Genomic DNA, 23,981 nt, shown 5'->3' with positions numbered 1-23,981 from the left:
AATACAGTCTAGAAACAATGCAATCATAAGCCTCAGATACTCTGAGTAGTACTAACAAAAGATGTTTGACATCCACAAGGTCCTCACCAAACTTTGCTTGAATTCTTGCCCTACCATTTACTGTTCTTAGTGAAGTCATTTAACCTGTTTAGCTACCATTTTTGTAATGAAGAGATTGGTAGTTATTTTGTGCTTACGTACGATAAAGCTTATAAGGTACTCAGCAAAACACTTCGCATATATTAAGAACTCAACAATTTTACCTATTTTTATTATTATTGTAATGATAGAAAAGCATGGCTTTTTCTGTGTTAACCATTATGTCTTGTTTCTATTCTTGAAGGTAATGCACTATGAATAGAGATCTGCAACAAAAAGTCTAAGAATAAAAGGAAGAGAATAAATTTGTATGAAGAAAATATTTTAAAAGAATATCATACTTTGTTCTAAATAAAAATACAGAGAACTTTTTAGAGTTTTTACCTGAAATATAATTTATTTCAATTGCCTTATTTATCCAGAGACACAATGGCATGGAGAAGATAGTACATACAAGATCACACAAATAGGCTACACATTTATAATAAGCAAATTTATTAAACCTCAATGTTCCAAACATTCATAACCATGAGGGGTGTCAGATTACTGCAATGATAAGAAGCACAAAATGTAAATGCTTGTACTCCTTGAGATCCATCAATGAGGATAGTTATTGTATAAAAGGAAATTCAAGCTTAGTAATTGTGAGCACATACTTGATAGCTTAAGAATTTACATAACTGGATCTGACTTCTCATAACATGCTCATAACCACAATGCTTGTGAATCCCACAACGGTAACATACTCAACAGAGCATATTTAGTTTTCCCCATATTTCTAGGCATTGATTTTTATCAGAGGCTATATTTGTATACAATAATTATTTTATATCAACTATATGGAACTATCTTTGGCACTAGAAGAATATGGGAAACAATCAAAATGAAAGAACTGCAAGTTCTAAAAGGGAGACATAGGCAGAGACATTATAAGACAGTGATGGGTATTTATACTGCAAGTTTGGGCCAATGTCAAAAATAAGATTTCAGTGTCTGAAAAGAGAAATCAAAAGTAATTATCAATCAAAGTTCTACTATAAGTAAGTTTCCTATATACTTTTGCTCGTGTTTGGGGAGAGAATTTGATTTTGGAAAGAGAACATGCAAAAAGACTCTCCAGAGGCCGGGCGCGGTGGCTCACGCCTGTAATCCTAGCTCTCTGGGAGGCCGAGGTGGGCGGATTGTTTGAGCTCAGGAGTTCGAGACCAGCCTGAGCAAGAGCGAGACCCTGTCTCTACTAAAATTAGAAAGAAATTAATTGGAAAACAAAAAATATATAGAAAAAATTAGCCAGTCATGGTGGCGCATGCCTGTAGTCCCAGCTACTCGGGACTCCTGAGGCAGGAGGATGGCTTGAGCCCAGGAGTTTGAGGTTGCTGTGAGCTAGGATGATGCCACGGCACTCTAGCCAGGCAACACAGTGAGACTCTGTCTCAAAAAAAAAAAAAAAAAAAGACTCTCCAGACTTATCGACAGGTGATTTGCCTTCGAGGGTCAGGCTGTCTTTGATGACAACAAGCTGCTCTGCATCCCTGCCTCTCACTGGGAAAGATTCTGGGTTTCAAAGGGGCCACATGCCTGGTGACATCGGACAGACATTCGGTCCTTATTCCCTACCACCTGTCTTGTTTCCCTCATATTTTCTAAGAAAAGCATATTTATAGAAACTTCTAGGTCAGCTTGCTTCAAAGTTGCCTTAGAGAAAATGCCAGTGATATAACCGAAAAGATTTCAGATTAAAATCTTAGAGCAAGAAAAAAATACACATTTGTACTTTAACATAAATGAACAAAGACAACTAATTGTTCATGAGATCTAGCCCTTGAATATAAAGAGTGCTAACTTTAAAAAGACTTACAATAACAAGAAAAGGGAATTAATTGGAAGCTTGCAATTTACATCAAAATACTTTCTTTTATTAAAGTTATTCTTTTCGGTGGGGAGTTCAAAATTGCTAATAATTCATCATCTAAGTTGACAGAGAATTAGACAATTCAATTTGGAAACCTTCATATTAGTTTTAAAAAAATCCTAGAAACCACATAAAACTCGACCAATGAAATATCATTATTTTTCTCAATATTCACATAGTACAAATGACAAGTGAGAAAAATAAGTTATGTGATTTTAATATTTTAATTATTATTTGTGGATAAGTCAGTTTCTGATCTCTTTCTGTAAAATCTATCTGTAGCTATTTATCTGTATTATAGTCTTTCTATGCCAGATGCTAGTTGCATAAACGTCATTCACAGAACACGGACTGCACTAGAGGCACCAATTTGGAGACAATAAATTCAAGAGCCAACATCAATCTTGATTATGTAGAGAGACATGTTGACCCTGACTCCTGCAAGATTATTTTACTTCAAGATGGGTAAAAACCTGGGCCACGTCAACAGTCCTCAAACCCAAAAGAAAAAGAACAGTTTCAATGTCTGTTATTTGAAAGGAATCTATGGCTGGTTAAGCATCAAGAGAGGATGCCTTCCTCCTCTTCACTGCATAGCTTACTCAACCAGAGTCTGAACTGTTTAAATAGAGCCCATTTACACGAGTGTTGTGTTAATATAAATGTTGCAGAAATACTGGAAAAGTGCCTGGAAACATATCAGTAAGTGACAAGGACTCACTGACTGTCAATCATTTTATATCGAAAGCCCTGGGAAAACGTTTTGAAGATTCAAAAAATACAGTAAAAGGGGTCTAATCTCATACAAAGGAAAGGATGTTTAAAATATTTACTGGTGGCAATTTCAATCTGGTAGACCGGGATGAAATTTTTATCAAAAACACCCAAAACAACAACAACAACACATACACACACACAAAGGATCTTTAAGAAAATAGATTTTATTTTAGGAACTGGGTTTTTTTGAGGTAATCTTCTGAATACTAATTTATTCACAAACTATAATTACGTTTCTGATGTTCCTGAGCATTTTGGTACTGACTTCAATTCTGTCCTTTCAGGAACAATGTGAGGGTTTGAAGAAATCACCAGCAATTTCCTCCACTACACTCAGCACGTGTGGCCTTCTCTGGGTATTCCAATAAAGCATCCTGAGTCTGTTGAGAGTCTGCTGGTGAAGAGGCAGGGAAATGTTGAAAACCCGGGCTCCACAGTGAAATGAGTAGCATGACCTTTAGACGTTATGCGATGAAGCGACCGGAAGCCCCAGATAACAAACCGAGACTTTACAGAGCTCTCTGTATGTTTTCTAGAAAGCTCCCTCCTTGAGCTGATGTCAATCCAGACCAACTCCTCTCTCCTTTCCTCCTACCCCAGAGAAAAAATTCCTCCTTGAAGATCAAAGGCTTCATCTCTGATCTCAGTTTGCTCCCACTCTTCCTCCTGAACTTTCCTCAGTCTGTCATCTTTTCCCGAACTTTCAATATCTCCTTCTTCACTGGATCTTTCTCATCTGCCTATAAACAAGTCTCCCATCAATATTTCTGTCTACCCTCGTTCTCCCTCCACCTATTACTCTCTCATCTTTTAACTACCTCCAGTAGCTGTTTCATGGGTGCCTCGAAGGCATTTCAGGTTATGCAAAAATATATTAATATTCATTTTAATTTATACCCTCATATTAGCATAGAATTAGAATTTATATAATCCCTACCCCTACCCCAAATTCTAAATTTGGACCTAAATTCTTGGCTCCACTTTCTTCCTCATTGTTGCGTCCAGCGGTTTACCTCCTTCTGCCAAATTTTAACTCCAAAATGCCTCTGGGATTGTCCCTCCTCTCCATTCCCTGTCTAACGCTCAGCGCTTCATCACACCTCACAGAAACTACTAGATGCCCTCTTCCTAATCAACCTCCCAATTCATCTCTCCTTTCTACAGATGTATTCTCCACATTGCTGCCACAGTTATTGTTCTAAAATGCAGGATGACTAGGGCACGTCTCTGATCAAAAACACATTTGACTCCAAAATAGCACCTGAATAAATTATAAGGTTTCAGAGCTCAGAAAGGACTGTCAAGATAATCGATGCCAACACGGAATCATGGCATAATCTTTCCAAGGTCATCAACTACGACAGAAAAGGGCTGGTGTTAGAACCCAAAGGCCCTAATTCCTCACTGCATAGATGTCAAAGCTTATTTCCAAGTTTGGTTTATAAATCGAGACACTTCTTTTTAACTTTCAGTACCATGCAATCATGAAATGCTCTTTTCAACCATATGTCTACGTTATAAAGAATTTGTGAAGCAAGATATGCCCCAGATCTCAGAAAGATTTGACCGAAGTGCTTCACTGAACAGATCTTATCGAGGACAACATTCTTCTCTGTTGATGTCAATGGAAAATGGTGGGACTATTTGCCAACTCTCAAACTCTGTTAAACGGTATATATGTGTTCAAAAATGGCTAGAGAACATGACAAACGGAAACATTAATCCAACAGGCAGTAGAAAGACATTGTCACTACTGGATTTGAGAACTCCAGAAAGGTTCTTATCAATCCAGTTTTACCAGGGTATGTCTTCCTTGGTCAACAGCATATGGCGTGATACACAGGTAGAACAAGTTGAAGAAAAAATAAACAGAGCATCTGTGCGCTCACTTCTTCAAGTTTTAACAGCCAATTAGGCTCTCTGCAGTAATATTTATAGTCCTACAAAACTCAGGTAGTGAATGTAATCATTTTTCCCCTGTGGAGAATGTAGGCTGCCAAACTACAGACATGAGAGAGTATATCCTACTCATTTGCTGTCTTAAGAACTTAAAAAGAAAGGAAATTGTTTATTTGAAGATTACCATCCACCATCCACTCTGTGGATAGAAAGAAAATAGACAACTGCTATGTGTCTATCTGCTAAATTGCAGTGTTTTCATGCAACAAAATGTAAAAAAATTAGAGAAATACCTCATTTGTGTGGTATCATTGGGGATGGGACTATTTTCTTAAGTTACTTTTCCAAATAGAAGGATTACTCCTTTAGATTATGATATTTTAATTATTTTGATGGCTATGTCAAAATATACTTCAAATTTCTCTGAATTCTTAATTTAAATATATAAAATATAATTTTCTTAATGACTCAGGATCATAATTATGGTTATAGAATTCTGTATTCTATATAGTTTTTGGTGCTTAAGAACTACAGAGGTGGGTAGAAATATTTGTTCCCACACTAAGTCCTCTCAAGCCACAATATTTTTCTGGCTCTTATTTCTTTGTTATTTCTTCTCTCATTTAAAATTTGCTTATTCCCCACCTCAGACAGTCAGCTCTTTCTTCTTGTTGTTACTGCAATCAGTGTATCTTCTAAGTACTCTTAGGTCTGTGTTTCTGCCTTTAAATTTCCAGCTTCTAATTGCCTGGGGATTTAGATATTAGATTATAAAACCTGTTGTTATAAAATAAATGAAAGTCAATGTTCTCTGATGGAGGGTCTAAGATTTTTTTTTACGGAATAAAGTTCATGAGCTTCACTGAATATGTTATTGGACATATTTAGTTATATAAAGCCCTTTCTTACTGACTTCCTAATAAGTGGGGATTTAAAGAATAAACTATATTGTTATTCTTTTTTTTTGTACAGAGAAGCATTAGAGATCTTTAATAAGTATCTTCTAGCTAAGGTAGGAAGATAACCAGAACGATTAAGCTCTTTTCACATTTTTATTTTATTTTTTTTAAAACAAAGATTGAAAAATCTCTATTTTCACAGATCCTCAATGCTTAGATCTGTTAACATATGAACACATTTGCTGCCAATCTCCTTTCACTCTATCTTTTTTTTGAAAAAAAGAAAAAAAATCACATGATTATTCTTATAAAAATAAGATATTCTCAGTATAGAAAATTAAAACAAGCAGAAAAATATAAAAAGAAGAAAAAACTATTCCAAATCCACAAACCAGAATGAATCATCATTAATTAACATTAGAAGAACATCAAAATCAGATCTCAGTCCAGAAGCGTGTAAATGTGTGTGTATACCTACATGTGTGCACACAGAAGGTATACAGATGATAGAAACATAAAGAGACATTTTAAAAGATGGAATCATATGGTTATTAATCTTAATTTACAGAGTAAGTTTAATTAAATTTAAAGTTAACAAAAGAAAAAGTAAATCTTAAACATTGTTAGAATCGAATAAATATTTTTAAACTGCAAGTATATTTCTTAAAAGACCACTGTAATTTTTTTTTCAAAAGAGAAAATTTTGAAAACAATGTAAGAGGCTAGAATAATTTGTTAATGACATGTTTTAATTTAGATGGTATCAACTGACTCCCTGCTTTCAACAAAAGATAAGGGCATTAGCATTCTCAAGTTCCCTTCTAATTCCCCTCTCTCGCTTCCTTATTTGGTTAATTATAGTATTTAAACTGCCTAGGTTTATAAATTCACATGCTCTTGGTTTTCATAATTTCCAGAATTGCTTGTATTCATTCCATTTCAAGGAGGATTCAATGCTCACAGTCAGTCCTTTTACCACAGCTTTTTCATTCACAAATTTTCGTTTTTATTGATCTGAATTTTTTTGTTTTGCTAGTTCTCTCTCCCCTCCCTCCAGTAGGGTCTAGTGAATTTTGTATTTTTGGAGTTTTTTCATGTTTGAGAATTTTTATTGCTGTGTTTTCCCTTAGAAGACATCTCACTTTGGATGCCTAAAGAATTCTTTCTTAATCTTAAAAGCGTATCGGCTTAACTAGGACACATCTCAGATTCACGCTCTGATTCAGAATTTCCAGGAACATAGTGTGTTCTTTTAATATACAGATTCAATTCTTTCCTCGTTTTCTAGAATTTCTCTTGAGTTACATGTTCTGTTTCATGTTTGGGGTTTTCGACTCGGGAACACCACTTACCTTTATATTGAACTAGCTTTAGCTCTGTCCCAGATTTCTTAGATTCTCTAAAACTACTCTTTTCTCATCTCTCTCATTCATACATACCATAATGATCACAAGTTTTTTCACTATGTCACTAATCAGACAATCAGTGGTGTTTATCAGATACTTTCTATTTTTCCTGTTACTTACCACTCCAATAATGATGTTGGTTTGGCCCTCAATTCGTTTCCTTACATATATGATACATCTGGTTACTTCTAGGCTTTGGGCTCTCACTGTATTGAACAGGTATTCTTACTAAGTTGCTCTATAGTGTGAAGCAACTGTGAGATTTTCTTTGGATAATTTGTGCTCCAGTTTTTTCTTTGGGTTCTTTCTATCAAATTCTTCTGTAAAACTGAGTTCATTTGAAGAATGACAAACATTTTTTTAAAAAGAGAATAGGTTAGAAAATAAAAACTCCCCTTCTCCAATAAGCAAGGGATATCTCTTAATTTTAATTATGGAATAAATGGAAAAAAGAAAATTGTACAAAGCAGGAGGTAGGCCTAAGTTATGTGTACCAACCATGTACAATATCTTCTCTCCTAAATCTAATGCAACAAGAGGCCAGTTTGAAAACTATATTCCATTGAACATTTGTGCAGACAGCGACTCTGAAGAGACATTCTTCAGGAAGCACGAACAGCTGCACAGGTGGTGTACCATGGTTGAGTCTTTCCTAGAATCGCTGCTTCTCTTCCAGGTTTGGCTACTCCTTTTCTCTGAAATTGCCACACCCACTCTCACAGCAACATCACGCTCTTCCTTTCACTTTTCCTTAAGAAAGTTTTCCCTTAGCATGTTTCAAAGAGCCTGACATTTTCAACCAGAACTTTATTAGAAACCAGAAAAAATGTTATTAAAATATCTACTGAAAATACAGATACTGTTTTAAAAGTCAAACTATAAGTTTCCCATCCCAAGACTTCCAGTTGACTATTCAGAACAGTTTTTCTTCATCCAACAGTTTCTTACGCTACACACGGTTAAGGCCACATTTGACATGTACAGCTGCTTAAATACCTATTTGGTTTCCTTTCCTCCTAGGTCCCAGAATCTACAATAGAAGGTATTATCTTATTTTCCAAAACAAGGGAGTGATCTCCTGTTCATTCTATTCTGTTTTAAAGCCAAATACCATAACCTTAGTAATTAAACTCTTTCATTCAAACTTTGACACACTTAGCCAATTCAAAAAGCCATAGAGAATGACATGTTTGATTATAATGAATAACTTAATGCTTCTTGGTTTGGTTCTTTAACTTTTGGAATATTTTATGGTGCCATAGTTGGTAAGTGTTCTCTAAGTACGTTACATAGCTCATACCCACACATGAACATAAATAGAAATGGTCTTTTACACTGTGTTCATTAGAGTGCTACAATATATTAACATTTTAAACATACCATAAAGAAAATATGATAAATTTGGTACTGGTTCAATGACATGTACATTTTCTTAAACATGGATATAACTGTCTCTCTAGTTAGACAAGACATTTAGAAAAATAATTAAAATCCAAAAATTATCTGATGATTCCTTCATTAGCTCTAGTACATTGATATACTCTTTGCTTTGCTTAAGAGATCAGACTTAGAAGGAGGTCTGTTTGGTCTCAAATTCAGGTGTTAAAACTTACTACTGTGGAACTATAGGTAACTTACTTAACACACTAAGGTTTACTATTTGTAAACTGATGATAATAGCAACTACTTCATAAAATTATCAGGATTAAATGAAATAATGTATTCAAAGCTCTTAGTATAGTGGTTAGTACGTATTTTGGCACTTAATTCAAGTTGGCTTGAATTATTTTTTAAAGCTATACTTCAATGTTCAGAAGGGAGAGTTTTTTGGTTTTGTTTTTTAAAAAGTATATCAGTCATCAAAAACCCAGAGTGAAAGTAGAGGTAGAATTTTTTTTCCCACAAAAAAATGATTTTATTTATATGAGAAGATAGAATCAATAACTATGACTCTATTTCACCTTTTCTGTACCTAAATACTTGTTAGAAGGGAAGAAAAAAAGAAAGACCAAGTAAAGTGTCAAATTCTTACTTAGAAGGTACTTGATTTAAAAAAAAGGTCTGAAATTTTCAGGTGAAAGTAGAGCTGACGGAAATATCCCAGACTTCTGTAAGATTTTATTCTTCCTTCCCACTACTAAAGCCTTGTATTTTAGGAATTAAAAAGGTAATACTAGCAAAAATTTGACAGTTGACTATAATTGGGGATTAAGAACATTAAATGTCTGGTCTTTTCATGAAAACCAGAACTCACAGCAGCTATTATATGTTAAATAAAAGTAGATCTATAGGGGAAAGTCAGAGAACTTAATTACAAGGCCAGCTATGCCTCTGAGAAACTGGAAAGTCCTCAGGGTACTATGTTCATCTCTCTCTCCATGAAGACACAAGGAGACTCTTGCTCAGTGCTTCTCATACACCTGTTCAATTCTCCTTCCTTATTTACTGGTTTCTTTTGCATAACTCACCCTTGCAACTCCCTGTAACTCTCACTTGACCATGGCTTTCAGAGAGGATATTTTGACTCTGGCCCCAAATCTCCAAGACCTTACAACTTTAGTCTGTTTTGATTCCAAATCCAGGTTGACCAGTTAGGTATTCACACCTGATCCAATAAACTGTGCCTAGAAGGTCAGATTCATGTGACATACAGGGTGGCCCATTCTGGGGTGTGGGTAGGATTCATTCTCCAAGAATAGAATTGAGAGTAGGAAGGAAATTTATATATAAGCCATAGACAAATAAAAGTATTTGTATCTAGGCCATATGCTTCTCTTTAGCAGAGCTATCTCTCTGATCGCATTTCTTAAGGTATGATTTTCATACAGCAAAATTCACCCTTTTTAGTGTACAGTTCTATAAATTTTGACAAACGCATACTTGTGTAAACATCATATGTAATCAAGACAAAGGATGTTTCCATCATTAACTGGTATTTAAAAATTCTAAAAATTATATATCTTAAGTACCCCTCCTTTCACTTTAAAGAAGCAAGATAAGCTATTACTTACGAGCTCTCATTTTTTTTTTTTAAATCTGCCTTTAAGAGATAACATAAAGGCGGGGCACAGTAGCTCGCACCTGTAATCCTAGCTCCCTGGGAGGCCGAGGCGGGCGGATTGTTTGAGCTCAGGAGTTCGAAACCAGCCTGAGCAAGAGCGAGACCCCGTCTCTACTAAAAATAGAAAGAAATTAATCGGACAACTAAAAATATATAGAAAAAATTAGCCGGGCATGGTGGCGCATGCCTGAAGGCTGAGGCAGGAGGATCGCTTGAGCCCAGGAGTGTGAGGTTGCTGTGAGCTAGGCTGACATGGCACTCACTGTAGCCCGGGGAAAACAGTGAGACTCTGTCTCAAAAAAAAAAAAAAATAAAATAACATAAACATTATATATATTGATACTGAGACGAGTGATTGTATCACATGAAAAACAGAAAATATAGGCGATTTCTATTCATAATCGACTGCAGGCTGTTATTTAAATAAATATTGAAGGGACTACTTTAAGCGAGGACTTCATGAAACACATAACGTATAAGAGGTCCCTGCCGCCTGGGACCGACGCAGTGCCTCTCAGGCGGAGAGCCTCTGTACAGTATATACAGTAGACACTTATTGTTACAAGCTTTAGACAGTGTTTGAATTTAGACCTCAGCTTGCTGATAAACATACACTATCCCATGGCGCCCTGCCAGTGCAGGGGTGGAAATGCTCGGGAGATAACCAAAGGTCACAGCTTTATTTAACACCGCCACACACCAAATAGGAAGACAGGCATTCCCTGCCGGGGCAGAGACAGTCTGTTCTCCCGTGACTGCTCAGCTCTTCAGCGGAGTCAAATCCTGCCTTTAAAAGGTGGGGCTCACCAAGTGGCCTGAAACAGGTCTCATCTTTCATCGAGGGCTTCTAATTTTAAATTGCTGCCATGCTAAATTTTATCTTAAGTGTTGCCCTGAGTCTCCACCCAGTTTGTTCAGATGTACCACTGGTTTTAGACAAGAATTTCCCAGGGCTGTGAATTCCAGCGTGCCTTGTTTAACACACAGCCTTCATGGGGCACAGAACAATGCAAGCTGATTAAGAATTTGAATAAAAGCCTCGTTTACCAGCTTTTGTTATATTTCATGTGAGCATATGGAAGTTAACCTACAAAACCAGCTAATTTCTACTGATACCACTCTCTGTGATAGCAGAATCCACTAAGAAGAAATTTAAAACAAAAACAATTGTTTCCTAGGATAATAAGTTAGCGTTTCAATTTAAAAGCTACTGAAGAATGCACTGTCGCAGCCTCACGAGTGGCTACCTGGACTCCATCGGGAAAAATGGGAATTATCACTTGCTACGAAGCACAGCTCCTCTAAAAGGTGAGGCAGCAGGGTTCCTCCAGATAACTTCGTGCAGAACCAACATCGCCAGCAGGAAAATCCAAATCATAATTGCTGTTTAGAGCATTTATGGTTTGCAATGGGACGCCTTTTAAAAAATGAAATTTCCAGTTTACTTGCTACATTTAAACTTGTATAAGACAAGGCTACAAGAAACGTACTTACGAAGATGTAGCTACTTAACTTGTTCATATAACCAACTATCTGTCAATTTTTCTTTTTTTTTTTTTTCTCTGTGTGTTATGGAATTCAACTTCCTTCTTATAGGTTAACCTCACCTGGGCATGCATTTTATTCACATCGTGGACTAAGGTCCCAGAGGCTCAGTGTACGGTGCAGATAGACTGAAACGCCTCAGCCAAGGCCGCCATGACCCTACATTGACCACAGCCTTTACTCTGAAGTGAAGGCTACACATGCCTTCACAGACCTGAAAAACCTACACTCCTCTTCCACAAAGCTTAATCATTGGTTGGGGGAGGGGGAATCTGATTCTTGTATTTACATTATAAAACCCGACATCATCTAACAGTACACCTGGGTATCTCAAGTATTTCAAGCAGTCTCTTCAGCCAAACCAGCTTCTTAATTATCACCCAAATGAAACACACCTCAACTCCAGCTTTTGCTCACTCTGATCTCTGACTAGAATTTCTACTTCCTATGTGTGAAAATTTACACATACTTAAAGACTAAGTAAGTATAGGTAATGTCGTTTCCTATCTTCTAGTTGGGAACAATTTTCTTTTGTCCTGACTTCCTGAGCTCGTTTTGCACATTTCTCATGACATATTTCTGTCTTGCATTATATGTAATTGTATCAACTACCAAAATCATATTGTGAGCAATTGGACAATAGAAAGCGTTTTGCGCAATTTTGTGTTCCCTATAGCACCTACAATAGAAAAAACACATGTTAGATGTTCAGTAAATATTTATTGACCAAAACACTAAGATATGAATGAGATCAATACTATAGAAACTGTTTTTCTTTCTATGCAGAACTCAGACTTCTAATTACAGATAACACCTATTAAGTGTTTATTTTCTGTCAAGTACTTGTTCTGTACATTTTTCAACAATGAAATAATTTCACTCTTATAGCAATTCTAGTAGTTACATAGTACTGCTCTTTCTGTTTAACAGCCAAGGCAACTGAGGCCCAGAGAAGCTTAGCAACTTGTTCAAAGTCAGACTTGAAGTGATTGGCAGAGACGGGGGTCAAATCTCAGCAAATGGGTTTCAGAGCCCGAGTCCTGTGCTTCACGACCTCACTACCTGGCTGGCATGAATACGGGCAGAGCAGAACTGAAGTCTGTAAAAGCATCATTGGAAAAAAGAGGAAAGATAATTTCTTGAGACTGGACAGGCTGAGGCCTTAGTCCCTTTTCTTTTTTTAATACCCTCAATTTACTTATTCTCTTCCTCTTTTTTCTTCCTGTTCTCTTCTTCCCCTTGCTTTTCCTTCTGTTTCAACTAGAATTTTTTGGCTATAGGCCATAGGAACCAGGTCTGGTTTAGGAGGGAGGGAAAAGGGTTTATTGGCAGGTTATGGGGGAGCTCACAGAATCAAGGGAGGTCTGTAGAAGCAGGCTCGGTGGTCCTGAACCACAGAGGCTTCCTGGTTCTAGCAGGTAGGAAATGTGTCTCTTCCAGGCATCCTCAACACGATGAGTCCCTTCCTACAGCTTTGCAGTCTTTCAGGCTTCAAATTCCAGAGAAGGGCTGCACCTGACAGGCCTAGTTCGGTCTTGTGCCCATCCCTTAGATAAGAGAATACAATGACACCTTCTGGGGCAGACCTACCAGACTGCACGTAACTGTGGTGGTTTCCAAAAGAAGAGCACACTAGCTACAGAACAAACATAAAAAGTATTTATGATGCCTATCATTTCTCTTTTTAAAAAACAACACACATGTCCTCTAGTTCTTTATCCGTTTTTGCCTAACAGTCCACTAAAAACAGGGAAGGGCTCACGCTCTCCACAGATCCCTGCGGAAGCGGGGCACCGAGGGCTGAGTCACTCTCTTCTGCTGTTCACTCGGGTCCCACATCAGCCTGCTGTCCTTTCTCATCATCTCGCTTCGGGCCCAGTGTGTCTAGGGACTTCGCATCCTAGTTTTAGTAGCTGTTAGTTAAACATGATGCGATCAATTCCTTAATTATTCACAGTTTCCACAATTTTTGCATTTGAGGAGAGCAAATAAAACAGGTTAAAATTTTTACCTATTGTGTGTTAAATTATCTATAGATTACTAGTTACTATTTGAATTTCAAAGTTAGAAAATGAGTATTACAGCAAAACATTAACGAAAGAGATAATATTTAGGTATAATCAAACATGAGAAATTTCAGACTTGAAGTTTAACCTCTAAAGTGATTTTTTTCTAAGTCTCAGTAGTGTCCTCGCCAGCCTCATGTGTAAATGAATAAAAACATACAAGCATACACATATATACATATATATGCATGCACATATGTGTATACACACATATACTCTTTGTATATGACAAAGCATATATAGTTTTATGCTACTGTATGCATCTTCGTTCATTTTAAAGTTTTGAATCAAAAAGCCATACAATCAGAGAAAAACTCATTTAGCAGAAATCCATAGTCAGTCATCTGTGTTCCTCTGATAATGACTGAAGTAAATATGTAAGATTTTAAATTTATAGTGTAGATTGGCATATAGAAAAAAAAAGCAATTTTTAAAAAATTTAGTTCCTGTTTTGTAAAGATAACTTTTTTTTTTTTTTTGGACACAGGGTCTCGCTCTGTCACCCCAGGTAGAGTGCAGTTATGTCATCATAGCTCACAGCAACCTCAAACTTCTGAGCTCAAGTGATCCTCCTGCCTCAGCTTCCCAAGTAGCTGGGCCTACAGGCACGTACCACCATACCCAGCTAATTTTTCTATCTTTTTGTAGAGATGAGGTCTCCCTATGTTGCCCAGGCTGGTCTCAAACTCCTGGCCTCAAGCGATCCTCTGTCCTCAGCCTCCCAAAGTGCTAGGATTACAGGTGTGAGCCACCACACCTGGCCATGTAAAGATAATGTTTAAATATTGCTTCTAGTATTAAACTGCAAGTAATTGTGTTAAGAAAAGCATGTTAGCTAACATGTATCAAGCCTTGCTCTTACTGACCCAGACTATTCTCTTTTGGCCACATTGTTTCCTTTCCTTCTAAGGCCGTTTTGCTTTTGGCTTGATTCCTGTCTGCCTCTTCTTTTATCTGCTTGTGTTGTTTTTGTCTGCCTGATTTACTTCTCCTCCCATAACCACATCCCTTCTGTCCTTCGCTAAACTACTTCTGCCTGACTTTTGACCCATGTGGCCTATTCTGGCTTGACAATCACCCTTTTCCAAGTCTCCCAGCAAGCACGTAATTCTCTTGGTCAGAGTAATTTGTTCACAGATGGGCAATACAACTGAATTTTAGTATAATTGTTGGAATTAACTGGAAAACGGCTCTCTTTGCAATGAGACTTATTGCTATAAGACTGATGTAAGCCTGGAATTTCTGGGGGCCACTATATTGGGAGAATGTGACAATAAATTACAAAAGGGGATATGGGGCCTAGTGAACTTGGGCCACCTTTGAGCCACACTTGAAACCAGGTCTACCCATGAATTTTTCAGTTATTTGAGGAAATAAGTTAACTTCTTGGCTGAAGCTATTTTGGGTTTCTGTCCCTTGCAATATAAAGTGTTCTGAAGAATGCATTAACTTCTACATGGTACTGTCATCCACTTTCCAGCAAAACACTCTCCAAATTAATCTACCGTGTGATTCTAGCTCCAAAGGTTTTATTCTCACTGCTTTTCTCAACAGAACAGCCTAGAATGTTAGCTCAGTTCCCTTCTGATTATGCTCATTTGGATTTAGTCCAAACAGGACCAACTTTCATAAATCTAGGGTTTATCTCTGTGTTTAACAAATGAATTCTCTTCGATACTATTGATTGAAGGTCTGTAACCTCCACATGCTTACAGAAAACCCTCTTCCTATGAACATCTGCTGATCGTAGTAACAAAGGGATAAAGGTGATATTCTGTTAGCTCCATGTTCAGGACATGCAGTTAAGAGTGGACCCGTGAAGTGGGGCAAAGGTGTGAAAGGTAGACAGAGTTTGAATAAAAAATATAATAACAGACTTGAGAAAGTCCCCCTGTTAACATTCAGATTGAAGAAGAAGAAAATAAAAACAAATCACTCAAAACTGAATGCAAGCACATAATACCCCACCATTTAAATTTTGCTGAGCAGTAAATACATAGCAATATTTTACAGTCTCTCATAGCGTTATGTCAGGCAAATCCAAGTTTAAGTCCTAGTGCAGCCACTTACTCTATGACCTTAGGCAAAGTAATTAACCTCTCCTGCCTCAATTTCTTCATCTTTAAAGAAGAATTATAATAATACTATATTCTTATAGAGTTACTATAAATGAGACAATGTGTAACAATATGCTTGTCATAGTTTGTGAAGGAGGGGTAAGTACTTAACAAATGTTTGCTCTTGTTACGGTCAGGCATTCCTTTATAAAAATCAAATGGGGCTGGGCACAGTGGCTCATGCCTGTAATCCTGGTACTTTGGGAGGTCGAGTAGCAAGGACTGCTTGAGGCCAAGAGTTCGAGAACAGCCTGAGCAAGAGTGAGACCCTATCTCTACAAAAAATAGAAAAATTAGCCGGGCATGGTGACGCATGCCTGTAGTCCTAGCTACTAGGGAGGCTGAGGCAGGAGGATGGCTTGAGCCCAGGAGTTTGAAGTTGCAGTGAGCTATGATGATGTCACGGCACTCTAGCCCAGGCAACAGAGCAAGACCCTGTCTCAAAAAAACAAACAAACGAAAACAAAAATAAAACACAAACAAAACCAAATGGGTTTCCAATAACATAATGTGTTGATAAAGGCAGTTCAATAACATTCACCTAGACAAATTTGAGTATGTCTTTTTCATTCTTGGGTTTTATTCACATAGTTTAGACCACTATTCAGCAGAAACCAACTAAACATCATAATCCCTAAAACTGTCTTTTACACTGCAACACTCAAAAGAAAGAGCAGGATCTTTACTTTTAATCCCTTTCTGCTTTCTTTAGGTAAAGACACTACCTGCACAATCAAAAAGAACTGACATGTTGAGGTGGCCCACAAGAGAAACTGTTACTGCTGGAACACAAAGTTACAGAGACATGGCTTTAAGCCTAGGCATATACGTAAAGTGTTCTTCCTTCTCCAGAATATCAGGAACTGTCAGTTATAAAGTTTTTCCAAACTCTAGGCATAAATGTTAAGGGTCTAAATGTTGCAATTCCTAAGGCACTATGCCTTTTATTCATCATTCCACTTCTGTTCCCAGTCCTCAAATGTTTTGGGTTTTACAACCATTAGCTAGGCATGCCCTTAGAAAAAGTCCGTATCATTACTAATGCCAGGACAAGAAACCGAATACAACGATGTTCATCCCGATCAGTGGGTTTCTTTGTTCAAGCAAGAGCAGAAAATATTTCTTACTGCCCATGAAAATGCCCCAGTTGGGTCAACATTCTGGAAAGGGTTGAATAGTTTTCAAATTCCAAAATAAGAGATTGAAAAAGCAAACAAAGGAGTCTTTCTTTCCAAAGACTCCAGTGAATAATGCGACCCCTGAAGAAATATATTAGGCCATGTATACATTGTATGTTTCAGTCTTGGCACCTCATGGGTTTCAGAAAGAGAATGACAGGAATGACTTGAATTGCCTACATAACTCTAGTCATTAGCATCAGACTCCCGGGGTAATTGAACATCCCAAAATAAGTAGTCAAAATGTCCCTAAGAAAAAGTCAAGGTAAATGGTCCGTACTGATACTGCCATTAATTAAGCATTGTAACGATCAAGAAAAAACAGTATCTGAATTTAAGTTTTTAACAACATTGCATCTATTCTGACCATAAAGGTGTAACTGTAATTAACATTCATTTCTTTCTTTTTTTTTTTTCTGAGAAGCCGCTTTCCTTTTTTTTTTTTATTTTTTTGAGAAGCATTTCTTAAAATATGTGTCACATTTTCTTCAAAAGTAAGTATTTGGCTAAACTAAATCTCTGGTTTTAGTATCAGTTAAACATCAATTTTTACGATCTTGAACATACTAATTAACTAGTACTTAGGCAATAATTGGCACTGTGGCCATTATGGCACCCAAAGTAGCAAGTAGGTGAAAGAAAACTTGGAATACTCACTTAAAACTCTCTAAACTGTTTGCAAAACAAATATAAAATTGCCAGAAGCTTCTTCATATGTTGTTCTGCAAAAATATCGATTGAAAATCTACTATGTGCAGGCACTGTTCTAGGCACTGGGGATAAAAGTGAACAAAAGAGAAAAAAGTCCCTGTGTTCATGGAGCTCACATTCTCGTGGGTGATATAGATCATTAACCAGGTGAGTTAATTAATTAATAGTAGTTTAGGTAGTGATAAGTGTCAAAAAAGAAAAAAATAAAGGCAAGGAAGGAATTGGGAAGAGTTAGTGAAGACAAAAGAGCAGCTTTTAGACTGGATGGGCAGGGAAGGCCTGCTTGAGGAGCTGACCCGTGATCCAAGCCCTCCACAGGGGAGGAGGAAGACCTGCAGGTGTCTGGGAAAGGTGCGCTTAGGTCCCAGGGAACAGGAAGTGCAAATGCTGTGAGTTGGGAAATGCCTAGCACCTTCCAGGCAAAGAGGAAGGCAGTGTGGCTGGACCAGAGTGGGTCAGCGGGAGAGTAGTAGGCAACCTGGCGACGGAGTGTTTGAGCAGAGGAGTGGCTTGCTCTTGGCTTCTAATAGGACCTCTCTGGCTGCTGTGCTGAAAGTAGACTGCAGGAAGGCGAGGGCAGAAACAGGGAAACTAGTCGGAACATTTTTACAGTGATCCAGGCAAGAGACGACAGTGGTTTGGGCCCAGGTGGTACTGCAGAGATGGTGATGAGTTACCAAATTCTGAATATATTTTAAAGCTAATAGGAGTTGTTGATAAATAAGATAAGGTTAAGTAAGAGAAATGAGTAATTACTCTAGGGTTTCCTGCTTGAGCAACTGGAAAGATGGAGTTGCCACTAACCGACAGGAGAGTCTGACCTTAGGGAGATGAGGAGCCCTGTTTTAGATGTTTCAAATTCGGGATACCAATGTCATATCCAAGTAGGGATAGTGAGTAGGCAACAGAACTCACAAGTCTGGAATTTGGGTAGAGTTCTGAGCAGCGGTTATAAATTTGGGTGTCACTGGTTTGGAGATGGAATTTAAGGCCATGATAGTAGATCAGATTTTTAGGAAGAGCGTATAAATGAAAAATACGTGATGCCTGAGGACCAATGTTGTAGCACTCTAATGCTTAGTTGTCTGGGAGATGAGCAAAGAAAACATGGAAGGATAGAACGAAATCACCTCTATGGCATTGTGAATATATTCACGTTGATGATGTTAAATGAATATTCAGAAGACTTCCAATGCCTTGAAGAGAGGCACAAAAATCTTATTCATTGTAGGCTCCAGGGACCAGCACTGTATCAACTACATAAAAAACACTAAATGTCTTTGTTGAATGAATAAATGAATGCAAGATCTTCAGGATTCAGTTTGGCTTAACAAATATTTATGGAACATCTTCTAGTTCCAGGAACTGAGCAAGACATTGGGAAAACAAAGATAGATAAATCGAGACCTAACCAATAGGGAAGATAGGCTGGTTAACTTGATAGTACATTATATTAATTTCTTGCTAACAGCAGCATCAGGCCATTAAACATAAACATATCAGGCATAGATGAAAAAGTTATTTTCTTTAGAGCTCCCTTTTAAAAATAAAACAAAACATTATTTGCTAAAGTCTGATTCCCGACCTTCCATTTTAGCAAGATATATGAGAAATTACAGTGAAAGTCAATGGAAAATCATGATTCAAGATACTATATAAAACTTTGCTATAAACTTTTATATAAAATTTTTCATAAATACATCTATCACTGCACTAAAATGGCAAAGAAGAAAAATGAACAAGATCATAAATTATGATTTTTTTCAAAATTCTATTAAATATGTTGAAAGCTTTTTTTTTGAGAGTCCAATAAAAGTTCTGATTAAAGGTTACCGATCTGAAATTCACAACTTACAAAGTTCTAAAGCATTTGTGAAAAATCAAATTAATTTCTCTTTCAAATATCCTTTAAAACAAAAAACCCCTCTTACTTAAAACAATTATTCTTATCTGTTGAAATCTTAAATTTATAGCCATACCGATACATACAAAATACACCAATAACAGTTACACACACACAAATGGCTTGCAGGCTGGCTAGAGAGATGGGTGCATCGATAGGCAGGGAGGTGGGCTGAAAGACAGGTAGGTAGACACACAGGCATAACGAAAGAGAAACCTAATATTTAAATACCAACTCATACTGAACTTGTATATTATTCGTCGAACATTAGCTGCAAAATTATTACAATTTAAATCAAGATTAACCATTTTTAATGTTTTCAATATTTCAGTTTTACCTTTTTAAATCAAATCAATTAACAAACCTGTAATTTTGATAAGTTTTATGGAGATTACTGGGAAAGAATAAGTCAGTTCAGCCCTCACCACCTCACGGAACTGGCACACGTCACACAACATGAGTGCATGTCAGGTAAAACACGGGTGTATACATCGAGAAGGAATATACGCAATTTCAATAGATGTATCCTCAATAATTGCTTCTGCTTTTTCTGACTTATTTAAAATGTCAAATGACTCAAGTCATTTATTCAACAGATACTTACTGCATGCCTAATGTTTTAGTGCTGTTTACATACTTACTTTAGACAGCAAAGAAAAGGTCTTTTCTCAAAATCCGCTTGTTTGTCAAAAGTCACATACTTTCCTTGGACATACTGCCATTATCTTTCTTATTTTGATGTTTTACTTATTCACATAGTCCAGATTCCAAAAACATTGAACTAATACCTATTTCTCAGCCTGCTAAATGCCTATTAACAAAATGTCATTGTGTTAACTGTTCTCAATTACACAGCTATTAATTGGCTAGTCAAAGCATTATGAGAGATAAAATATTCTTTTCTCTAATTAGGTTATTGTAGTTACTGGGAAATGAAACGTTCTAAACAGACAGAAACCTTCAACAAAAGTGTTTCAGGTCCAATTAATATTCACATCTATTGCTTCTACCGCTTTAATTACTCTCAGAACTTTCCACTTTTCTTCATTCCCACTACGCTGCTTAGTTCCTAGCCTCTCGCACCAGGATGCCAACATGGAGTCCAACCTGTGGCCAGAATGACTTTCATACACACATAGCTCATTACGTCATTCCCCGCAACTCTCTTTTTAAAAAATCAGGATCACGTTTTGGTGCAAGGAATGATAAAATCTGGAAGGTGCTCTGGGGATTGGCACCAGCCTGTTTCCTCAGCCTCAGAGCCTTACACTGTTCTCCTTCTACCCTCAAGTTTAATGGTTCATCCACACCGAACTATACATTTCTACCATTTTCCATAGTTTCTCTTCTCTGGGCCTTTGCACACGTTCCTCTTGGCATTGCAGGGTGGAGTTAGAATCTGTGACTAAGTCAATTATGTGCATCTTTCCAATCTCAGTGTGGGCTCTCTCCCATGTATGTATACCCCATAGCTCACTGGACAGCATTTCCTTCTGCGAGCTCACCCTGTCTTAGGGCTCACCATAGTTTATTGTCTCTTGTCCCCATTAGCTGAAAGTTCCTTATTGGCAGGGACTATGTCTCATTCGTGGTGTCTTCTCTAGTATTTAGCAAAGTACTTTACTATAATTAGCACTTACTCAGTCCACATAGAATGAATGTATTATAATAGCAAACCTACTTGCAAAGAATGTCTAAAATACCAAAACTGGGGGTGGGGTGGGGTTCACTGCAAGCCATAGCAGAATCTGCCAAGTTGGGGTGTCTCAAGTGGAAGTGAAACGTAAGCAGGGATGAGTGGGAGTTGGGCTTCCTGCCTGCAAAGTCCAGGACGAGAGATGGAACGGACTAGCACATGGCAGAAAATACCATCCCGCACTGAAGAAGTTGACTGCTAAACTTAGTCGAACGTCTTTTAAATTGTAACGTTTCCAGATTCTCTTTCAGAGCAGAATGTCACTGGCAGTCCACGGACACTGTCTCCAAAATGACAATTAATAACCAAGATAGCAATTTTAGCCTTTTTCAAGGAGAACCATCTGACTCAGGGACTGAAAGGAATTTATTTAATAAGAAAGCACTTTAATAAGTACCCATAATTTTATGTTTATTAATTTTTTGAGAAAATTGTGCTACCAAAATCTGGTTGAACAAAAGAGGTAGTTAATCTCTTTAATGAATCTGGACATCAAATTCCAACGCAGTATGATTTTTAAAAGTTTCAGTTGTTTCCAAAGGAATATCAAACTGCTTATTTTATTGGTCTTGGCTACCTATAGTCTATAAGAATCACTTAGGTCAGACTAATTATCTTTAATATGTCTTAAGAAATTAAATTTCTAGACTTGATTTCTGACCTCCAGCTAACGAATAACTATGTTTTGCTTGTATCTTCAAATCCAAACAATTTAGAAGTTTTTAATAGGATTTTATAAAATTTGAGATTTTTAAAAAACATTGTGAGGACTTTTGGTTTCTGGTTTAGCATGTAAGGAGTTTAGAAGTAGTCACTCTGTAATAACAGGGAAAAAGCTGAACACACTGAACAATGAACGACTCTTCCTGGATCTGGCAAAGAAGCGAAGCTACGGCGCAGACTGTTGCCCCTAGAACCGGAGAGTGAGACAGGTGGGCACACAGTGTTATCATTTACCAGCGCAGAAACCCGTGAGCATGAACCTCCTCTGAACCAGTGTGAGGAGGAAAACAGAAATGTTTAATTTATGAATTACTAAAGGCTTCGTGTGGACAAGTCTGAGACATAAAAACTCCAGGGGGACCCAATCTTAGGAGGGCCCCCACCCTTTCGTGAGTTTTACCTCCAAGAGCTGTATCACTTCCTCGTAGAGAATATCAGAGGAAAAAACCACCTCCTGCTTCTAGCAGGGGGATGATAAAAGGATCAACTTTGAAATATGGCAGAGAATTCTGTTTGCCTTAACAAGGTCTGCCCTCAGGAGAAACCGCTTTAGCAGAACCTAACCTGCTGGGGTTTCATCCGAGCCTACCAGACCTGGGGAATGGAGATGCCCAACTCTGCCCAGCTCTAGCCTTAAGCTCCTCTGAGGTTCACAGTCTGGGACACAGGCTGACCTAAAGAGTGAGATCGACTCCCATCTTACCACTACTGAAGGTTCGCTTATCACAGTTCCCTTTCCCCAGAACCTCATGCCTGCCCTTCAACCAATCACAAGGAGTGCTAACGGGCAAAAACAGTTTGAAGAAACCAAATGAGTATCAGAACCAGAGCCAAACATAACGGGAATGTTGGAATTATCAGACCAGGAATTTTTAAAAATTATAAATCATACGTTAAGGGCTTTAATGAAGATGTTAGGTAGATAGCAAGGGACCTCCGAGAGACTCTCCTAGGGACAAAAGTGGGTGCCTTCCTTGGTGCTGCCTCGAGCAATTGTCCCACCCAGAAAGAAGGACAAGGGTGGGGCCCCCACCTTAATCCTGCCCTGAGCACCTGCTACACCCGGGGGAAGGAGGAACCCCTGCTACTCTGCAAAAGAATGCAGGGCATCCCACCCTCAGGCCAGGCCTCCCAGGCACAGTGGGATTTGGAAAGTGAACTAGAGTAACCTAAGGCTAATTATCATGTCGTTAACTGTCCAGCAAAGTGGTTCAGTGGTGACTATGAATGATGAAGAGGGCCCAATCCAGACACTAAAACACAGGACCTCAGACCATATTGGAGACCCTTTTGTTAGGACAGGGGAGTCTGTTCATTGTTCTTTGGAGAAGGCATCTTGCTTTTACTCTGTAAACCTATATCTTACTCTTGCTCTATAAATCTATCTTGTCCTTCCGCAATAAACTTTGTTTCACGCTTGCCTTGCTTTTGATGTGTCTGGTCGTTCTTCGGCCAAGAGCATACCAAGAACCGAGAACGGACAAGATTACCGACCCTGAACCCGACAGAAAGCTTCCGGATAGCTGAACATGTGGAGGTTCCCGGAGGTGGCATGCCAAGGAGGACATGAGAGCTCTGGGGCCTCTCCTCACCTCGACCTACACGTCTGTATACACATCTGTATCTTTTGTAATCTCCTTTATAACAAACCGGTCACTGTAAGTGTTTCCCTGAGTTCCAGCAAATTGATGGAACCTAAAGAGTGGGCTGTGGGAACCCCCAACTTGAAGCCAGTTGGTCAGAAGTTCTGGAAGCCCCAACTTGCGACTGGTGTCTAAGGGAAGGGCAGTCTTGGAGACCGAGCCCTCAACCTGTGGGCTCTGACATTATAGAGTCAGAATTGAACTGTCCACTGCAGAACTGGTTGCTTACTTGCTGGTTGACTGTTTCTTGACTACAAATTGGCAACTACAGACAAAATTCATAGACTCAACTTTGTTCTAAAAAGCACTTTCAAAGGGATTATAACCTTTTTACTCCTTTTCAAAA

General features: G+C 38.0%; 1 protein-coding gene across 1 annotated transcript in view; it reads right to left on the bottom strand.

Annotated features, from left to right (window-relative positions):
- Positions 1 to 23,981, bottom strand: part of CAMK2D (calcium/calmodulin-dependent protein kinase II delta) — a 274,275-nt gene that overhangs the window by 116,709 nt on the left and 133,585 nt on the right. The gene's annotated exons all lie outside the window — the stretch shown is intronic.

The sequence above is a fragment of the Propithecus coquereli genome, unplaced genomic scaffold (assembly GCF_000956105.1).
Source record: "Propithecus coquereli isolate 6110/MARCELLA unplaced genomic scaffold, Pcoq_1.0 Scaffold46, whole genome shotgun sequence".
In the NCBI taxonomy this organism is placed as follows: domain Eukaryota; kingdom Metazoa; phylum Chordata; class Mammalia; order Primates; family Indriidae; genus Propithecus; species Propithecus coquereli.
This window is presented reverse-complemented; position numbering and strand designations above follow the sequence as displayed.